At 40.6% G+C, this 20,489-nt stretch overlaps 1 pseudogene; it reads left to right on the top strand.

Annotated features, from left to right (window-relative positions):
- Positions 1-20,489, top strand: part of LOC149166813 (1-phosphatidylinositol-3-phosphate 5-kinase FAB1A-like) — a 68,811-nt pseudogene that overhangs the window by 21,740 nt on the left and 26,582 nt on the right.

Raw genomic sequence — 20,489 nt, 5'->3', positions numbered from 1 at the left:
ATCCTCAACACTACCAAAAATGATGTCATCAACTTAAACAACAATAATTAAAATACTATCATTCTTAGATTTGATATACACGTTACTATCAGTTGCTCCTCTTTTGAATCCTTATTGTTGTAGGTATTTATATAATCTAGAGTACCATGCCTCGGGTGCTTGTTTAAGTCCATACAATGCCTTTTTCAACCTATACACTTCCCCAGTGTTTTTTGATAACTGAAAACCTTCAAGTTGTTTGATATAAACCTCTTCTTAAAGCTTTCCATTCAAGAAAGCCAATTTTACATCCATCGGATATAGCTTAAAAATTTTGTAACATGCAAATGCAAGGAATATTCATATTGCCTCCAATCAAGTTACTGGGGGAAAAGTCTCTTTCAAATATATTCCCTCAACTTGATCATAGTATTTTCATACCAATCTAGCCTTATTTCTACAACTTGTCCATTCTCATCCAATTTGTTCCTAAAGACCCATTTGGTGCCAATAACATTTTTATTTTCTAGTCTTGGAACCAATTCCCAAGTCTGGTTTTTCTCAAATTGATCCATCTCCTCATTCATGGCTTTTAGACAATAATAATCTTGGCTATCTTAAGAAAAGTATTTTGGTTCAATCATAGAAAACAATGTGATATCTACTTGACTGGAACTATTCATTAATGTTCTTCAAGTTTGAACACAAACTTCCTTATAACCAACAATATACTTTGTAGGGTGATGTTTTTGTACATACCTTGAGGGAGTTTTTACATGAGAGAATTATGCCTTATTTTCTTCCTCTTCTTTTGATTCTTCAATTTGTTCTGCTTCATCTTCACTATTAATATGGTTAGATGGACAAATAAATTTGTGTTACTAGCTTTTGGGAGGTAACTCCTCATCCACCTCGACATCAATGCAATTGACTATTTTGCATGCCTTTTATTATAGCATCTATAGCCCTTGATCTTATTAGAATATCCTAAAATTATTCCTTCATCAACCCTTGCATCAAACTTTCCAGAATTATCGTTGTTATTCTTGATGTAGCACTTCCTACTAAAGACTTTGAAATGTTTGATTATGGTTGGTTTTCCATACCACAACTTGTATGGGGTTTTATCATTTTTTGGCCAAAGGCAAGATTTATTTAAAATGTGGACTATTGTAAGGACAAATTCAACCAAAAATAAATGGTAGATTTATTTCATCCATTATTGCCCTTCCCAATTGCTACATAGATTTTTTTGTCTTTCAGTGACATCGTTTTGTTGTGGGTGTTCACAATAGTGAAATCCCCACCCCTGGCTGACCTTACACATTTTATTTTGTAATCAATTTGATTCTCAACCATGGCTTTGAAATTTTTGAAATTTTCAAAAAGGAAACCCATGTAACTATGGTATAATCATCAATAATCAGCATGAAGTATATCTCACCACTTGGAGTCTTGGTCTTAACGAGACCATAAGTTTGTATGAACTAGTTGTAGTGTCCCCATGGATGAATTTTATTTGGTATTGAAAGGCACTTGGATTTTCTTTCTAATTTGACATTATTTACATATGGTGTTGCTTGGCTTAGTAATTTTTGGCAAATCTCTTACAACTGCCTTTTTTTCGAACTTCACAAGATGGTTAAAATTCAAGTGACCAAGTCACTTTTGCCACAACCAACTCTCATCAAGCTTCCCAATATATTAACTTTCATTTTCTTCTTTGAGTATGTACATATTGTTTGAGGTCCTTTCACATTCTTCTATTACCTTCCCTATGTTTTCTAGATTTATCTCAAAGTCTTTGGATCAAAATGTAACATCATACCCTTTGTGCTTGAGTGCTTCTATAAAGAGAATGTTTTGGATTTACCTCTTCCATTGTCCAGGCTCATTGTTCCTTTTCCCCAGATGTTGCATGGTGCATCATTGCCAAAAATGACACTTCATGCCTTGCTTTCATTTAGTGACAATAATTTACTTATGTCACCTGACATATGATTAAAGCAACCATTTTCCACATACCAGTGGCTCCCTTGATTTTGGGTATATAAAACAATGCCACATTCTTCCTTCCTTTCTTACTTTTCCTTCCTCCAGATCTTGGATTCCTGATGTGTTTGTTTAACCTGAGGAACTTATTTGAGTTTGTTAGCTCTACACTCAACTACTCTATGTCCAAAATTATGACAATTATAACATTACATAATAAAATAGTGGAGAAAAAGGATTGTTGTTATTTTAATTATCCTTACATGAATTTTCAAATATGTTGTCACTATTTAACCGATAAGATTCGTTTCTTCTATTTCTTATTATATTGCTTCAAAAATATTCTATACATTCTACAACTTTATGTCCAAAATTTGTACAAGAAAAACAATAAGCATTGAAAATATTCTGGAACCTAGTAGAAAATTTCCTTTATGGGTGTATTATCCATGATAATACCTCATCATCAAATTAGAGGAGATTATTATGCTTTTGGTTGAAATACACCCCTTTACACCCCCCTTTTCTAGCATATTTAAGACTATATTGCAAGTTATATACCATGAGAATAATGTTATCCTAGTCTATAACATTATGTTTCTTCATCTAAATTGTGTTACCAAATTGTTAGCTTGAAGGGGCCTGACCCAGGTTCAGTGTTAATTAGACAAACAAATCCCTGCACTATTGGCTCTTTTAGCATCAGCCCGCAGAGCGCGGACTAAAGTCTCACCCGAAGCAGTATGGGGGGATGCTGGAACCAAGTTTCTGCACCCTGAGATGGTCGTGATGTCTGTTTATTCCCTCTATTCTTACCTTCACGCAGGTCACTTAGTCCTAGGGCTCTGTCTACCTGACCCCTTATTCCTCCCTTCGATACCTCCATGAAAGGGTATGGCTAACCTTCGCGTAGCCCTAACCCTCGATCAAGACTCTTTCGCGTTGCTGCAGCAACATATTGCGCAGATTTTCAAGTTATCTTAAGAATATTACTTGTCTTATTAGATACTGGTGAGCTCTGGTATTACAACAATAATGTTGCAACTCCTGGGGCTCCCTACTTTACTTTTATCAACCCAATAGTTCGTAACAAACTTGGAAGCGACGGTGTTGTATGCACAAGTACTAGCTCTTACTGCAGGCTGTCACTTGATCAGCTGGCACAAGTTCGCTAGGAGCTTAAGCCAACTTCTATGAGTTCTCAGAAGAATCTTTTAACTATGATGGAAGAAAGCTAACTCTACAGGGGCTGTTCTACTTGCGGAAAGAGGAGGAAAACTGAAATGAAATGCAAACCCTAGCAAACCCTAGTTTACCCACTAACCCTACTTTTGTAAGAAAAGAGATGGAAACTATTGAAATAGGTGCCATTGACTATTGAAAAGGTAGTTTGCATTTATTCAAGCTACTTCTGAAGAGAAATGAGAAGAAATCATCTTTTTGTACTTTTGAGCATTTTTATGTGGAATTATTATGCTTGTGTTTTGACTGGTTGTGGCTGTGCAGAGGTTTTGTGGCAAAGGGAGATGGAGTTTGGCTTTTGTAGAAGGTAAGGAAGGTGTGGAGGGGTCCTAAGCAGCCCCTAGTACCCTTCCGAAGACTTCTATTGCGATTAGACTTCGAAAAATCACTCATAGGAAATTCTACAGGAGGCTGCAGGGGATCTACAGGAGGAGGCCGAAAGTGGTTTTTGGAGGTTTGAAGGTGGAAAATTGATGGAAAAAGGGAAATGAAGGCTGGATGAAGGTGTTGAGGGGTCTAGAACTTGTCAAGGAAGATCAGGGATGAATGAGATGGTTGGATTTGTTCAAAGGTCAAGAAAGCAACTTTGTGAAAAAACGCAGAAATTAGGGCAGATTGGCGAAATGTGGCGAAGGAGTGGGGAAATCTAGGAGAAGTGAGTTGGTGCTGGTTGTTTGATGGAGGGATGGTGAGCTGGAATTTTATACAAGAGAGCTACACGCTTACTTCTCAAAACTAACCAAAGCAAGAACCGAAAAACAGAGTTTTGTCTATTTTACCCTAAATTCTGACCTAAACTAGAAAAATGTTGAACAATACTTTATGAACAGAAAAACATGCAAGAGAACTATGATAAAACAACATGAAATGATCTAAACAAGTGAATCTAAACAAATATCAACTCTTCCAAATCAAAGTATCACACTAGCAGTTGCATGAAAAAGCAAAAACTATGTTTTTGGTGGCAGCAGTAGTGCCTTGACCTCAGATCATGGTCCCTAGGAGGGAGAAAGGAGATCAAGATCTACTGGTAGCCTTTTTGGATCTTTTTCTATCACTGCAACAACTTACTTAAGCAACTGGAAACAAAAACAACTATTTTAACCATCAAAAGCAACCTATTCTAACAAAGCAAAATGAATCTATGCAACATAAATTAACTCATGAATGGAAGAAAAACATATAAATACACAAAGGAGGTGCTGGGAAACTTGGGTTGGGCCCTAACCCAAGAGCTTCAACCCTCTGGAAAATATCAGTGCTAGTTCAAAACTTGGTTCATCTTCATTTATCAAAAAAATAGCAGTTACATCTCATAAAAACTATCTCAAAAAGAGCTCGAAAATGAGCTGACTACAATGTTGCACAAAAGTGAGAAAATAGACTAAGAAATGGCTAACATCCAACTAAAAAAACTGAGCACCTAAGCCCTCCTATTTATACAACTGGAGCCTCTAACAGCTCTCCTAAAATCAAGGAGGCTTGGCTCCCAAGACTAGAGATAGACAACAGTTCTTCTTCACTTGCTCGGTTGCCCCTTGGATGCATTGATGTGGTTGCTTGTGCTCCAAGTTTTCTGAAGGAGGATTTGAGGTAGGGAGTCATAAATGAGGGGGACACCCTCCTACAAATCCTCTCCCTTTTTTTCCTCGAATATTGGCTGCCAAATGCTCATTAAACCTTTGATTTTGTCTCAAAATTGACCAAAAATCTGCATAAAGCACACATTAGACTTCTTGGCATAATGACTAACCCAATTCACTCTATTAGCATAAATATAATCAAAAACATGCAATAAACTAATGAGAATGGTGGATTAAGCTAAGTTAGGAGGCCAAATGAGCCCATATAATTACCCATTTATGGGGCTCATCATCACCCCCTACTGAATGTGTTTCTCATCCTCTGAGCAACTAGTCTATCTCCTCATCTTTGATGGCCCTGGTGGCCTCCCTATCATCCCAAGCTTCTGATGTGGTCTGCTCATGTGTGCCATAAAATTCTACCTTCTTGTCCATGTCCTTCCACTGCTCCTCCTATTCTGCTTGTTTGAATTCTTGTGCTTTTCCTGGCCTTGAAATACATGGAGGCCTGCCTTTTTCTCTTTTCTTTTGGCTTAATTGGTGTGCTCAGGGTAGTGAGGCCAGTTGTTGCCTCTCTTTCTAGAGTCTCAGGGGACCCTTTTCTTTGTTTTGCCTCTGCTTCCTCTTTTTCTCCTCCTTCTGTCTCTTTTTCTTTCTTTGTTTGTTCTATTTCTTCCTATTCTGTCTCTTCATCCTTCTCCTCTTCTATTTTAGTTTCTTCCTTCTCCTTTTCTTGTCTTGCTGAGTCATCAGTTGCTTCATCTTCTCCCCTTTTCTGCTCTTCTTCCTCACTGTCAAAAGGACTGAGGTCATCAGTGAGAGTTTTTATGTCATCTTCTCTAGTCATGTTCCTGAAAATTTCCCAAGCTATAAGGATTGTGTATGTGTGGAGGGCATCCTCTACCAGCAATTTAATGAGCCCATGGTGAGCCAGTTGGTCTGGAACCCCTGCATTCAATTTGGTGCCACACTCTATCAAGGATTGGAGGAGGAAATATGGAAGACTGAGTTTTCTAGATGCAGGTAGGTCCATTCCATATCTTAGTTCATGCAATAATCTGAAATGATAACCATAGACTATACTGTATCTTCCTTCATAGGAGATATATTTCATGATCTGGTAGCTGATCTCACCCCATGGATAAGGTATACTTTTCCTTCTGATCCCATTCTTATCCTCCACAGGATGTTCATCAGGCTGGAAAAAGGTCTTTTTAGCAACCTGTCCTAGTGGTTTTTCTTCTTTGCTCCAGGGGAGCCCAAGTGGAAGACTTGTAATTCTGTTGATGAATTCTAGTGTAAGTTCTATGGTTAGACCCCTGAAACTAACTGTAGCATGGGTTTTTGAGTGGGGTTTTAATGACAACAAAAATTCCTCTGTAACTTCGTCATCAAACCCATGAAATTTCTCAAAGAAAGGCATCCAATTTGCCCTAGTAAAGAGGGCTACCACTTCCGGGTGTTCATGCAGTTTGGTGGAATTCAGAGGCTCCTTTCTCATAAAACCTCCTGTCATGATGTTTTAGAAACTGCTGGAAATTCTCAGGTGAGGAGGAAGGTAGCAAATTTTCAAACCCGAAAAAAGAGGAACAACTGAGAGAGTTTTTCATGTTTCTTCTTTTTAACAAAAATAAATTTTAATTTTCCTGCCCTTCAAACTATGTTCTCAACCTTACTTTACTTCTCAGGTTGTTGAAAGAAATCAATAGTTTTTTTTTTTTTTTTAAACACAACACAATGATCAAGACAATGTGTTTCTTTTCCATACCACCCAATTCAAATTCAGTGCTTTACAGGCTTAATTTCCTATGGTTGCATCACTTTTCCATATAGGAGAATACGGGGAAGAAAAAGATAGACTTTTAGTGCAGAGAGTAAAATGGAGAGACTGTATGTAATTCAGAAAAACACAGGCAGACTTTTGTTTTCACTTTCCCTTCCTTTTTCAACCCAGTACTTTGCTTCAAATCCCACCACCTTTTGTAGATATATCACATGCAGAGTGGGTTTCTGAGCCTACCTTGTTTCGAGCTCGAATTTGGCAAAAATTTCAAATTTTCCCTCTGCAGAGCTGCTCTCTGGGCTTCCTATAGAAAGGCTCCTGTAGACTGTGTTTCTGCTCCTGTAGAATGTGATAATGCTCCTGTAGAGCCCGATAAGCAGGAGGGTTTTGAAAACTGGCAGAGAGCGACTATTTCAATGTTCTGAAGGTGGTAGGTGAGTTGTTGCAGCCGAGAACTCGTCGATGCCAATGAAAACAAAAGGTGGTGGAGGCTTCTATAGCAATGTACTTAAACTGATGGCATGATATGTGGTGACAAGGTGAGGTGGCAAGAGGGGTACGTTATCCCCATCCGGACCGTTGGTCCCTACTCTAGTGCCATTATGGTTTTTCATGTCGCCTGCCCACCATCACTTCCGTCATTCCCGTTATACGTTGCCACCACTACCTGCTCTGAGATTTCTGCGAGTTGAATGAACACACGTGCCGAGTGCACCCACTGAGCATTGTTTGAACTGGCCGAAGGTGGCCAGTTAGCTGGCCGCCAATTTGCTTAATTGTAACCATCTCATTTGTCCATGCGGTTTTCAAATCATACGATGCAAAAGAGGAATGGGTTTAGACACCTACCTGGAAGTCAAATGTGTTTGCCGTGAGGTGGTGTGGCCTTTCCTTCTACTGCATGCCTTTGTTTCAGTGGATGCATGCTTGTCTGATTGCTGATATGTGGTTGTGCTTTGTGCAGGTTCCTTTCTGGCTGGATTCGATCTTCAAGAGTTTGCTTCAACCTTCAGATTTGCATGCTCATGCTGCTGATGCTAGATTTTAATGGGACAGTGACTTGTTTTGTCCAGATCTCCCAAACGGTAGACTGGATTGACCTAAAATTTTCTGAGCATGTTTCCATCATCATTATGCACCTCTTCTAGAAAAATTGCGGTCAATGGATGCACGGATTTCGAGAAAAATCGAAAATGGTTGAAGGTTATGGAGGTCAATTTCTTGGAAACCGTGCATTGGAATTGGCTGAAATTGCTTGAGCATGTTGCCATCATCCATATACAACTCCCCATGAAATATTTTTTCAAATGGATTCGCGGTTTTCAAGTTAGAGAAAAAACAAATTTCTGCTCTCTGTGTTTTTGTATCAGAGCATCCTGCAGTTTTTGGACAGTAAGAAAAATGAGCTTGGGGTGTGATGCAAGATTGGAAATGATTGGAAGAGATGTTTGAAGACTACATGAGGATTTTTAAACCCTTTATGAATCTTCCCTATTCTCTAAACTACTTTTAAAATCCATTTCTAGCTCTCTGTAATTTCTACAGGAGCCTCCTGTAGAAAACACAGTTTTCAGAAAAGAAGCACAGTGAGGTGGAAAGAATGTCAAGAATGATGGAGAAGGGTGAGGGAAGGTAGGATAGGTGTTGTTATTGGTTTCAGAGCTTTCTTGGCACCTGTTGTTGTTTCCTGAAGTCTTCCTGCAAACCTGAAATACAACTGGAAATTCATTTTTCTTTTTTTTGAAAACAACTAGGGCGCCTCAAGGAGGTTTTCACCCTAATTGCCTACCCTGGGCGCCTCCAAGGGAGGTTTTCACCTAGGGATCTTATTCCCTTTTTCTTTTCTCTTCTTTCTAACCCATTGACCGCCTCATGGAGGTTTTCAATCAATGAGCCAATCTGAGGCGCCTCCGAGGAGGTTTTCACCTTAGATTTTTATTTTTTCCTCTTATTTTTCATTTTTTCCTTTTTCTCTTTTTTCTTTTTTTTTTCTCTACCCTACCCTACTTGAAAAACAAAATCATTTTCAAGTATAAGAATACTTCCAATGGAGCCATGTGCACAGCGAGATGATAGACAAATTGATGTGGAGGCTTGAAATGTATGCTTTGACATATATCCGGATTTCAGAGACCAAATGATTTGACTTTGAAGGGATCAAGCATAGTTGAGGAAGAGAGTGATGCTGCACCTTAGTGACCGTCTGGAACCATATCTCAATATAGCTGTGATTTCCTTGGCCTTTCTACTGATCTAGATCATTCTTCATGTCTTCTTCTACCATGACCTTCATATCTTCCTCTTTTTGTTGATTCTTCTCTTGAATACATGGAGGATTTGATGGTAACCATGAGGGAGCTCTCTCGATCTCTGATTTTGATGTCCTCTCTTCATCAAGTGTAGCCAATGGTTCTTTGACCTTCTCTTTTGCATCTTCTTCTGCTGGATGTGGTCCTTCAATGATATCAATATAATCTCTATTTTGCAATACTCTTCCTGAGCTATGGTGAATATCATTGAGCTCAAGAGGAGTTGTTTGGAAATGTTGTGCCTCAGCATTGTAATTGGGTTGAGCTACTCCAATGTGCAGGTTTGGAAATGGTGGTTCCCCACTATATACTTGTTGAACCTTTCTGTTATTCGGGTTTGAGTTCGGTTGAGCAAGCATTTGGGGCTGCCTTGGTGGAGCAGGAGACGATGGTTGCAGTTGAGCAGGTGGTGGAGGAAAAAGAGCGGGAGGAGTGTTGTACTGGGGCCTCCACCCTTGATGAGGTGTATTCCACTGAGGTTGTGGCTGAGCATAGGAGTGAAATGAATGAGTAGCTGGTTGAGCATGATATTGAGGAGGATATGACCAAGGAGGGGGTGTGGACCAGGAAGGATGAGCAGGGGGACCCCAAGAAGGTATGAATGTGACTTGGTTGGGGTTGTAGTATGCCTGAGATGTCCCTTGCATCCCCTGCTGGTATGGTCTGGGTCCATGTGGCCTCCTTTGGTTCATGAAATAGAGTGGTTCAGTGGCACCTTCGACCCCCTGATATGCAGCTTTAATTCCGAGCAAGGAAGGGCACTGATTCGTAGGATGGTCTTCTTCACAGACTAAACACACTTCTATAGAGTGCAATGGACATTCGTTCCTAGGATGCTTTCTAGTGCACCTGGGACAAAAGATGGCCAAAGCCCTCTCTGCTTCCTCTTGTTTTCTTTTGATATGCATGGCAAGCATCTGCCTCATCTCGCTCTTGAAATCTTCCAGCAGATTTTCAAATTCACCTCTAAGGGATGAGTTGGAAGAAAAGGTACTGCTCCCAACATTTCTGTTTTCAACCATGGGCTCCAGAGGAATGTTTTCTTCTTCTTCTCCCCTATAGGTTCTTCAAATATGTCTTGTTGTCCACCTAAGGGTTCTTCTTGATCACAGCCATCGAAGAAGAGAGAAGGTTGGCTGTGTGAAGCAGTGGGGGTGTTGGGCAAAAATTTTCCTGAATTATCTCTATTCCTACGAGGCATGAAAGGAAATCTTTTTGGTTGATTTTTGTTTTTTTTTTCTACTTGTACATGCAAAACTGAAATTGATTGAAAAACAAATTGCAACTAGCTGAAATGAACTTGTTGAAATGAAATTGCAGAATTGAAATGAAAGCAAGGAAATGACTAATCTACTTTGCTGGAATAGAAATGAAAGCAGGAAATGACTAATCTACGTTTGCTGAAATGGAAATTGCAGAATTGAAATGAAAGCAGGAAATGCCTAATCTACGCTTGCTGAAATGGAAATTGCAGAATTAAAATGAAAGCAGGAAATGCCTAATCTACGCTTGCTGAAATGGAAATTGCAGAATTAAAATGAAAGCAAGAAATGTCTAATCTACGCTTGCTGAAAGGAAAATTGCAGAATTTGAAATGAAATAAACTACTTAGTAGAATGTTGCAGTAAAAAATAGAAGAAAGTAGTAATCACAAAGTACTCTGACGCTTCCCCGACAACGGCGCCAAAAATATGGTGAGCTCCGATATTGCAGCAATAATGTTACAACTCCTGGGGCTCCCTACTTTACTTTTATCAACCCGGTAGTTCGTAACAAACTTGGAAGCAACGGTGTTGTATGCACAAGTACTAGTTCTTACTGCAGGCTGTCACTTGATCAGATGGCACAAGTTTGCTAGGAGCTTAAGCCAACTTCTATGAGTTCTCAGAAGAAGCTCTTAACTATGATGGAAGAAAGCTAACTCTACAGGGGTTGTTCTACTTGTAGAAAGAGGAGGAAAACTGAAATGAAATGCAAACCCTAGCAAACCCTAGTTTACCCACTAACCATACTTTTGCAAGAAAAGAGATGGAAACCACTGAAATGGGTGCCATTGACTACTGAAAAGGAATATTTCATTTATTCAAGCTACTTCTGAAGAGAAATGAGAACAAATCATCCTTTTGTACTTTTGAGCATTTTTATGAGGAATTATTATGCTTGTGTTTTGACTAGTTGTGGTTGTGCAGAGGTTTGGTGGCAAAGGGAGATGGATTTTGGCTTTTGCAGAAGGTGAAGAAGGTGTGGAGGGGTCCTAAGAAGCCCCTAGTACCCTTCTGAAGACTTCCATTGCAATCAAACTTTGAAAAATCACTCACAGGAAATTCTACAGGAGGTTGCAGGGGATCTACAAGAGGAGGCCGAAAGTGGTTTTTGGAGGTTTGAAGGTGGAAAATTGATGGAAAAAGGGAAATGAAGGTTGAATGAAGGTTTTTATGGGTCTAGAACTTGTCAAGGAAGATCAGGGATGAATGAGATGGTTGGATTTGTTCAAAGGTCAAGAAAGCAACTTTGTGAAAAAACGCAGAAATTAGGGCAGATTGGCGAAATGTGGCGAAGGAGTGGGGAAATCTAGGAGAAGTGAGTTGGTACTGGTTTTTTGATGGAGGGATGGTGAGCTAGATTATTCTACAGGAAAGCTGCACGCTTACTTCTCAAAACTGACCAAAGAAAGAACCGAAAAACAGAGTTTTGTCTATTTTACCCTAAATTCTGACCTAAACTAGAAAAATGTTGAACAATACTTTATGAACAGAAAATCATGCAAGAGAACTATGATAAAAGGACATGAAATGATCTAAACAATTGAATCTGAACAAATATCTACTCTTCCAAATCAAAGTATAACACTAGCAGTTGCATGAAAAAGCAAAAACTATGTTTTTGGTGGCAGCAATAGTGCCTTGATCTCAGATCATGGTCCCAAGGAGGGAGAAAGGAGATCAAGACCTGCTGGTAGCCTTTTTGGATCTTTTTCTGTCACTACAACAACTTACTTAAGCAACTGGAAAAAAAAAACAACTATTTTAACCATCAAAAGCAACCTATTCTAACAAAGCAAAATGAATCTATGCAATAGAAATTAACTCGTAAATGGAAGAAAAACATATAAATACACAAAAGAGGTGTTGGGAAACTTGTGTTTGGCCCTAACCCAACAGCTTCAGCCCTCTGGAAAAGATCAGTGCTAGTTCAAATCTTGGTTCATCTTCATTTATCAAAAAATAGCAGTTACATCACATAAAAACTGTCTCAAAAAGAGCTCGAAAATGAGCTGACTACAATGTTGCACAAAAGTGCAAAAATAGACTAAGAAATGGCTAACATCCAACTAAAAAAACTGAGCACCTAAGCCCTCCTATTTATACAACTAGAGCCTCTAACAGCTCTCCTAAAATCAAGGAGGCTTGGCTTCCAAGACTATAGATAGACAACAATTCTTCTTCACTTGCTCGGTTGCCCCTTGGATGCATTGATGTGGCTGCTTGTGCTCCGAGTTTTCTGAAGGATGATTTGAGGTAGGGAGTTATAAATGAGGGGGACACTCTCCTACAAATACTCTCCCTTGTTTTCCTCGAATATTGGTTGCCAAATGCTCATTAAACCTTTGATTTTGTCTCAAAACTGACCAAAAATCTGCATAAAGCACACATTAGACTTCTTGGCATAATGACTAACCCAATTCACTCTATTAGCATAAATAGAATCAAAAACATGCAATAAACTAATGAGAATGGTGGATTAAGCTAAGTTAGGAGGCCAAATGAGCTCACATAATTACCTATTTATGGGGCTCATCAGATACTCATAGTTAGCACCGCGTAAATAGATATTCTTATATGCGTTCAGTTATCCAACATAATTATACACGTTCACGCACCATATAAGCATTATAAAGGAAATTCATAGATAAAATGACAAGATGCATTAATCGGAAAAAAGACACAGAAATTACAGAATACTTCTCTTTATTAATTTCTTCCAAGTGATTACAGACTCTATCCACCCTACACACACAGTTGTAGGGGTCCGCGCACTCAGTTGCGGACTTCTACGCTAGGCCTCTGCGCACTCAGTTGCAGAGCCTCTACCTATGCTATGACCCAAAACTTAGACTTCTTACTTTGGAGCTATGACTCTCTTATCTTGTGTGTCTCTCCAACTACTTAGAGCTTAACTCTTTTTATACAATCCCATGGTCCACAAACCATGGGTAGATCTCTTACAGCCGACTTTACTTTACAAAACTAAGGGAGGACAACCCTTTATGACTTATGACACCTTCGCACTCCGCAACCACAAAATGCGGAGTCCTTACAATTTTATTACAAAAATTTGACGCAAACTTGGGCTTTTAACCCCAAAACTGCCCTTTGGGGGATCCCGTTCCCAACAGGCCCCCAACACAAGCATCGTGACTAGTCCTCGAGTCACTTGGTAGCCATGAAGATCTTTGCATGAATCCCTTCCAGCTCAACCTGTATGACTACAACTTCGGTCATGGACTGAACTACCGCCTACTTCGCGTCTTTCACTATCTGCTCGGTCACTACTCCTGCACTGTCAGCCTGAAGCTTTTGTTGCGTTGTCTAGAGAGTCACAATCTTTCCTTCTGTTAGCTACCTATACCAATAGGTTTCATTTTTGATGATTGGTAGGGGAAGTGCCAATATGATCTACTTTGGTGATGCAAAGATCTCATATTTTTGTGGAAGACACATATCTACAGTTGGTTGCTGTTGTCCTACTTCTGAATGGGTGATCCAACAGTCTAAGCTGGGTCATGCCATGTTTCAATTTTTTGTTGTAGATTAGAGAAAGAAATCTGTCCAAACAGTTCAATCTTGGCAGATAAAGTAGTTAGGTAGAGAAAGAAGGTTCCCAACTGTTTAATCTGGGGCCTTGGAAGCAATAAGGATAGCCTTAGATAGAAAATCAAAAGAAAAAGCCAAAGGAAAAGAAAAGTCACATAAGGGTTTGCAAGTCTAAGTGCACCCTCTTTGAAGTAACAAAGAATGCTAGGCAATAAAGTGGGTAGGCAGATGGGGTTGCAGAAGCATGATTTCTTTCATATCATTGACCCATGCAAAGGAAATACATGGTGCCAGTGTAGATCTCTTAGTCAACAGTTTTGCAGCAATACAATGAAGCATGTCTAACTTCCTAATCATCCCCCATCACCCTCCTTGCTAACATCCCAAGACCACCTATGTTCATGAAAGAAGTCAAACTCTTTTGTTAATTCTTGTTGCATTAAGAGCCACATTTCTTGTGTAAAATTCTTTTCATTTTGATCTACTTCCTAACTAAGTTTGTTTCCTTAAAAACTTAGTATCTATCACTTCCCATTCCTACTCCCCTCCAATATTAACTACTAACTCTATCTACACTTAATTCCCTATGTTTCCCTTTCCCTATTACTATAACACCATGGTGTATAAAACCCCAACAATATGTATATTCCCTCCCCCTTGGCATTATAGCCATATGTCCAAATATTGGACAGATCATGCAAAATTCAAAGTCTGGTTCAAGATGCTTTGTGCAAAATCAGGGATTAAACTGACCCCACGTTGGTTTAATAACCTAAGCCCTACCCCTTCTTCCCTTTACAAACCTTTGAAATGATTTACCCACTTTACTTACATAAAGCCTTGTAAAAACCCACTATTACCCCTAACCCGCGCTATTTGCAATAAGCACTAAAAACCCATTTTTCCGCTTTGTCCAAAGTTTATTTGCAATGCGCATTTTTTACAAAAAACATTGAAAAAACCCGCAAAACCGCCAAAGCTTAAAGTTCCGCCTGGGCGCGCATTTCAAGGAATACAATAAAATATTCCCCGCCCGCTGCCGTATCGTACTTCCATCTTATCGACCCGTCGACCGTCGGATCTGGGCTTTCCCATCCGACGGCCCATATCAATATCGGGCGGCCCCCGATGACCGGACGTTACCTCCCAAAAAATGTCAGAGGGTGACGTCAGGCCTCTGCCACACGTCGCTCCCAAATCTTATCGGGAGGCCGCCTGCCAATACCACCACCGTACCATAAGCGGTCCGATGGAACCGCTTACCGCCCTTCCTATACCGCCTGCCCACGTCACCGTTACGTCACGCCCGCGTCATGTCAACTCAGCGCCGCGTCAGCGCCAGGCCCGCCACTGCTCCGACCTGTCCGCCACCTCACCAGTCTTCGTGGACCACTCACAGGCCGCCACGTCACCCTTTCGTACCCGACCCCACCCGATGATGTCATGCTGACGTCATCCAAAAAAGCATCAATAACCCAAAAAGTCCATATTTTCGCCAAAATTCACGATTTTTGTCACTTTTACCATAAGAACTATTTTTGCTCTCCTGCATGCATATTACGACCATTTCGCCGCCAACCTGCAGAATTCGACTTAAAAACCGTGGGTGCCTGCAAATTCACCTGCATTGGTCACCATTGCCAAAGTTTTACCAGGTATTTATCTGAGTTTCCCCTCCGCGCATGGTTTTGAATATAATTTACCAATCAAGCATAAAAAGAGTGAAAATCATGGTAATTACCAGCAATTCTCCAGTGACCAGCATTCATCTTCAGTTATAAGGGCGAAATTCACCTACAGAAACCCGCATTGAGCCAAGTTTCCATCAATTAACAGTTAGTTCGTGCATTCGTGGACTTAAACCTTGCTGCACTAATTCATCGTGAAAACAGTCTTATTAGTCCCGGCATTTGCTCTTTCAACTCCCTTGGGGAGCATTTCAATTGTTCTCACCACAATTTACCCTGTTTTCCCCTGAAATTTGCCTTACTTTTGCAAAAATACCCCTTTGCGTTGCTCTGCCTAGTAACACAAGTTCTAGTACAAACCAGAGTCCTAATTAGCCATGGAAACACCGGTGGCTTTGAATGTTGCCCCTTTAAATGCCCCGCACAGGGAGCTGGAATGGCAGGCCCTGGGTGATAGGGATTACCAGATGACAGAGACACTCTCAATGAACACCAAATATAATATCCATGTACTCAATGAGCTGAAGGCCCAGCACCTCAGTGGAACTGATATTCTAGGGATTTGGGACTCCAATTTGCCCATTTATAACCTCCCTCAAGTCAATGTCCTCCCAGACTTGATCCATCGATGCTGTTCCAGCTATGACCCATGTCAAAGAGCTGTCCTCAATACCTCAGGTGCAGTTTTGTTCCATATTACCCCTGAGGCTATAAATCAGATGCTGAACTTTCACTCTACAAAGCCATTGACTCCTCTCTCCATGATGGACTTACTAAAGAAAGGAGGCAAGCTGTCTAGTGCCCAAATCTTAAAGATAAATCAGTTATTCATTGAATCAGGCTCTGAAACTCTGAGGACCCCTCCTATAGGAAATGTATATTTCAATGAGTTGGGCAGGTTGCTTGTGGATTTGATCAGTTATGTCCTGGGTTACAGATCAGTTGAGGATGCTGATGAAACCATTCTGGCAATGATGTCTATCTTCTCCCCTGGAATGCCTCCTGTTGTGCACTATGATTATGCTGCATACATTGCTAATAAGATTCATGAACAATTGATGAATCTAGAGAGGGAAAAGGTGTTCAGATACACCTCATACATCTATCATTTGTTTCTATTCTATCAACCTGATGGCTTCCCTATTCCTCTCAAGAAGTTTGATGCTCGGGGAAACCCAAGGTCTATGGTATTTTGGACTTCAGTCTTTCACCACACCTCTTACTCACCATACAGCTACTGTGAGTTCATAGACCTCTTCATCGATCCAGCTATGACATTGTTATTGGGCACCCCCCCTCCAATATTGACAGATGAGATGCAGAGGATTCTCCAGCTCTCAAAGGCCTACAGCATTGGGGATTGGTACTTTTACCAAAACCATATAGTGATCAGAATATATGGTTGTGATTTGGCCCCATATAGGCTGCCAAGATATGTCCCTATGAGACTCTTTGCCTTAGAGTATTTCAGGCAGTTTGGAAATGCAGACCAAGTCCATTTCCACAGCAAAAACAAGAAGGTACAGCTTAAAATAAAAAACCAGCTAGGGCCTTTTCTGTATAGCAAAAGGGAAGAAGGATGGAAAGAAGCAGATAGCATCCTAGAGGGTCTCCAATTGCAAACCAATTTCCTCTGGTCACCCTATGACCCCAATCACTTCATTAGTCTTAGAAGGGTCAAATATAAGATGGCTAGTTATGATCATGTCAGGTTGCCTCATATTGAAAAATATGCAAACCTGTTAAGATGGAAAGAGGGCACTCTAGAAGAGGCAAGTACTAGAGAGGAAATACTACAAAGAGAGGCAAAGAAACTTGAGAAAGAAGCTGACTTGGAAACTTGTGGGCAGGTTTCCACTTCGTATCAAAGGCAACTTGGAGCAGCTGCCTCGTCCTCTACAGCCCACCAGCAAGCAGCTAAAACCGTTCATCAGGTATCAAGAAAGGGTAAAGAAAAGGAGATGGAGCAGGAACAACCACCCCCTACAGCAGAACTGCAAAAAGAGCAGCCAAAGCAGCAAGAACAAGTGGCTAAAGCTCCCATTTCTACTGAGCAGCAGGCTCAACAAAGTGTGCCTCCAAGGCAGGAAACAGTAGTGGAGACCTCAGTGCTCCAAACACCAGTAAATGAAGAAAGAGGCAAGAAGAGGGACAGAGAGCAAGAGACTCCCCTCACCGCATCCACAAATCAAGGGGAGAAAAGGCAGAGATTAAATCCCCTCTCTGAAGAAGAAATGCCTATTGGGCAATCATTGGGTATGGGTCCACCAAGCATGGAGGCATCTGCCAGTTCCTTTCAACAGGAAAAAGAAAGAACCCTTGGAGGAGAGGTCAGCTCCTCAAGTCAGCAAAGGAGAGCTGAATCAGGCATTAAGCAACAATTCATTGACATCAAGAAGAGAAATGAGCCAGTCAGGCTCCAGCTCTATAATCACTTGCTTAAGATGGCCCCTACAAACCAGCAGAGGCTTATGTCAGCATATGACATAACAGAGGGGAAAATGACAATGAGTCATTTCATGCCCACTATGCTGTAGCCACAGTCAGCTGCAGACTATATAAGTACCAACCTTGAGGTCCTTGCAAAAGACATCCACCCTATGGACCAGATAGAGCTTCACAAGCAAACGGGTGAGATGGTCTATTCAACCCTGGCAGACAAAACCTTCCCGGCACATAAATTGCAAAACAGTCTGCATAATACAACTGCTCAACTTGAGTTGGAGAAGGCATCCTCTCAGGCCAAAGACAACAGGATCAGGTCTTTGGAGGATATTATCATAGAGCTTGGGCATGACCCCAAGGATCCCAAAGCTATACAAGCGCTGCTAAAGGAAAGAGATGCAGATATTGCAGCTTTAAAAAAGATGGTGAAGCTCCCAGCAACGCTTCACCCTCAAACGGAAGAGGTTGCCCAGCAAAGAAAGGACTAGGATGTAGCAGCCATGATGCTAACACTGCATAAGCAACTGGTACAGACAGAGGGAAAATTGGTAGAGACAGAGGCTGCATTACAGGCAGCCCTACAGCAGAAAGAAGGGGGCCAAACATCTCAGCCCCCTCAACAAGTGATCAACCTTGAGGAACCCCCTCAAATTGTCACTCCTCCCATAGTGCAGACAGTTGAGACAGCTCCATCAACATCAGCACCAGCACCAACATCAGAGCAGGCTCCAAGCCTTGATATGCAAAAGTTGATGAATGAGATTCAAGTCCTAGAAGCCTAGATGGCAGAGCTGAATCAAGCCAAGGAGAAATTAGCTACCTTTAATGAAAAATATGACAAATCTAAGCAAAGTGTAGCTGAAAAAGGAAGAGAAGTGAATGCTCTCAAGGAGAAGATAAAGGAGTTGGAGAAAGAGCTCACCCTTGACAAAGTGGTGGTTGAGATCAAGAAAGTTCTATGGGCCAATATTGGCCAATCAATAACCGATCAATGGCAGTACATAAAGACTATTCATGAGCACATGGAGCTCATAGGCAGGGCACACAAAGAAAGCCAAAGAGCAAGGGCATCTCTAGGCACTATGCCTGATATAGCCAATAGAATGATCAATGTTCTTAATAACCGCACAGGTCCTCAGCTAGCAGCAATAGGAATCCCCAATAGAACTGAAACCATCCTGATGATAAAGAGGGTCCTCACATTGAGAAATCTGGTGCAGACCTTGGATAGAAGGTGCCAGGAGATGCAAACAGAAGTAAATAAGTTCACTGATAAATTCACAGCATTGCACAGCTAAGGCCTTCCCAGCTTACTGAACAGCGCAGGAAGGCTACTATCACATGAGAATTATGCAAAAAGGGTAAATACATTTGCCACTAATCAGATCACTGCAGGATCAAGTACTCCAGAGGAAGCAGGGCCTGCATCTGGGCAGAGCCTCTATGAGAAAATAGAAAATTTGTTCTTTATTATGAATGAAATCAGGCATCTGTTTGAAGTGCCTCCTACTTACTTCAAATACACTGAGGCAGATGAGACATTAGGCACAATTTTGAGGCATCAGTTGCCTACACAGGAGTGGTGGACCAGCATGATACAGTTATTACTGTAAACAAGAGGCTTTCATCAAGTTTTTTCATCAAAATATAAGTCATCATGTTCAGAAAATTTGATGCATTCAGTATGACTGGAGAAGAATGGACTGAGCCAACTCAGCAAACCAATTCGGCCACTAAAGCAACACTGACAGCTACAGATGACAGGGCCGAGAAAGCTACAGCACGACAAAGCCATAAAGACATATCATTCAGCATTAATGCAGAAACGCTCAACCGACTCAGTGGCCTCCAAAGGTCGAAAAGACTTTTGACAGAACTAAAGAGTATTTATTTTGTATTTAGAGCAGCAATAACTTCTTTATCTGCTATCCTGAAAGTTGGTGAACGTATTTATTAATCAAATGACTCAGCGGTTCAGATATTTTTGTAAAACTGATTGTATATATTCCCCCTCGCATAAGCTAGCAGGGGTTGTTGATTTTCTCTTCAAGACATCCTATGCTGTAAATGTTCAGAGTTTAATACAAAGAGCTGATGGAATTTCGAAAGTTCGGTGTTGTTTTATGTTTTGTGGTGTGTTTGCTGAATGCTACAGGATTCCTGCATATGTCATGACACAAAAAGTTTCTTTAACCTCTTCGTTATGTATTTCATTCTTTCATAATCCATTCATGTTCTATGTTTCACAGTTTGATAGCAAAGAAAAAGAATAGCTTCAGGATTTATTCATGGAATACCCTGAACTCAATCTATGTTGTTATGAATGTTTTCCTCAGTTATAGTTATGATAGTGTAATTCTTAATTGCTGCACCTTCAGACTATAATTTTCACATTGATTATTGTTCAGGAATTCAAGCCTGCTCCTGGGCAATATATCTCATTCTCACACCACCAGTTTAGTGGAAAACTCTTAATTGCCTTCCACTGGCTAATCATATTTCATCATCACAATTTCAAGTTTGTTTCATGGAATATCTAAATGGCCCTGCAGTTTAAACAATCCCACTCAACATTTCAAACAACCTACAACCACAGACTCCATTGCCCAATGGACTAAACTGTCTAAAGACCTCATCTTAGGTATTGAAAGACA

This window comes from Pinus tabuliformis, chromosome 5_1, assembly GCF_031772625.1.
Source record: "Pinus tabuliformis cultivar Carrire ecotype Pingquan chromosome 5_1, CPIR1, whole genome shotgun sequence".
NCBI lineage: Eukaryota > Viridiplantae > Streptophyta > Pinopsida > Pinales > Pinaceae > Pinus > Pinus tabuliformis.
This window is presented reverse-complemented; position numbering and strand designations above follow the sequence as displayed.